The sequence below is a fragment of the Triticum aestivum genome, unplaced genomic scaffold, assembly GCF_018294505.1.
Source record: "Triticum aestivum cultivar Chinese Spring unplaced genomic scaffold, IWGSC CS RefSeq v2.1 scaffold4B_scf_1981, whole genome shotgun sequence".
NCBI classification, from domain to species: Eukaryota; Viridiplantae; Streptophyta; class Magnoliopsida; order Poales; family Poaceae; genus Triticum; species Triticum aestivum.
The window spans coordinates 64,407-65,972 of NW_025225098.1; the positions used below are offsets into that span (position 1 = coordinate 64,407).

The 1,566-nt window shown below is 39.8% G+C and overlaps 1 long non-coding RNA gene across 2 annotated transcripts in view; it reads left to right on the plus strand.

Moving 5' to 3' along the window:
• Positions 1-1,566, plus strand: part of LOC123172055 (uncharacterized) — a 3,732-nt gene that overhangs the window by 1,865 nt on the left and 301 nt on the right. For both annotated transcript variants that reach the window (XR_006485448.1, XR_006485447.1), the window contains 2 exons: positions 293-485; positions 589-1,202. This is a non-coding gene — a long non-coding RNA (uncharacterized lncRNA). The remainder of the gene's footprint in view (positions 1-292; positions 486-588; positions 1,203-1,566) is intronic.

Below are 1,566 nucleotides of genomic sequence, written 5' to 3' on the forward strand. Positions count from 1 at the left end.
CCGATCTAGGTGACTGGTCAATCAACATTTGCTGGAATCGTGCACCGTGCTGGTGTTAGTCACAATGATCAGCTTCAATAGCATGACCAGTACCCAAACATGATGCATATTTCTTAACAAAAATGGTAATGCATTTTGCTAATATTTATTAATAGAAATGGTAATGCATTTTGCTCATGCCAGGGTGCTCGATTTAGTTTGTTCTGAATGCTAATAGACCATGATAACTTGTATATTGGACCTTCCCCCTTTCTCTGTTTGACTCGTTCAATCTCTCTCTATCTTTCTGCAGGCACCGCCGGATTCGAGGGTGGAGGCCGAGCCTCCACTAGAGCATGGATCAGACATGCAGGAGGTGGGGCTCCGCATGGATCAGGATGTGGTCGTCGTGGGGGCCTAGATCATCAAGTCCGCAGGCGGTGTTGGGGGCGGTTTAGTGCTAGCTGCTAGACATCTGTCACCCTGGGTTGGTGCTGATGCACAAGGTTAGGAGGCATTCTGGCCCTATTGATCTGTTCTGGAGCGATGTGCTTAGGCGGATCGTCTTAGATGGTTGCGATGCAATGCTAATTTTTGGGTGTTTTTCAGGTGAATTTTGATGCCAAGACGGAGTACGACATGATCCAGTACTCAAGTTATGCTCATAGCTGTGTATAGTACTAAACTTGTACAATTCTTGTCCTGTTTCCTCACAACATTAAGATTAGAGTCGTGTTTTCTGAATGTTTTGCTGATTTTTATGGCCTATGTGCTAGCAAACTGAGCTAAGGTGCTTCATCTCTATCCTTCAACTTCTATTCTTATGACAATTAAATAGAGGATCTATTTTGCTCCCTGCTCTCATTGGTTTCAATAGATATTTGTCTGATCCAGCACTCTGAGTATCATTGTGTTGTTTTAATCCTGATGATGATGTGGTTGTATAAAGTGGTCACCATATTCCTTTTTAAATGCACAAGGAATAATTTGTTTCGTCATGTCCTGGTTTACTAATGTCTGATTTGTTGCTTCCGAAACTCTTGGTCCTTCATATCTAAAGTTTACATGTACTGTAGAAGCTCTACTTTATGCTAATACATGCCTATGTAACATTTCACATGGTATACTTCTAAATGGACAAGTACAGGCGGCGTCCATCATCAACGATGATGCAGACTAGATGTTCAACTACAGAACCATCCATCACATCAACACAATGTTAGGTATGTTCTTGTCTTGTTGAATAGATAAGGGCCTTATGCTTGATGGCCTTATGCTTGATGCATGTATCATGTGACACACACATTAGTAAATCTGAATTAATTTTGAGACAGTTGCTTATTGATTGAATATGAGTATTGTTCCTTATACTCAATTGGAACTTTGATCTGCTGTAACTTTGAATGATCGTTTGTAAACCTTGTCGTGTATGTGAAACACTCAATGCTTATTTGCTGCTAAGTTTGTCATATGTGCCAATTCAATTCCCAGTTTTGATGAATATGCTTATTCCAGATAAGTAGAATGATCTTGTTAAAATAATAATAAGTAGAATGATAAAATACTGGTGTATCTTTAGTTTTTATT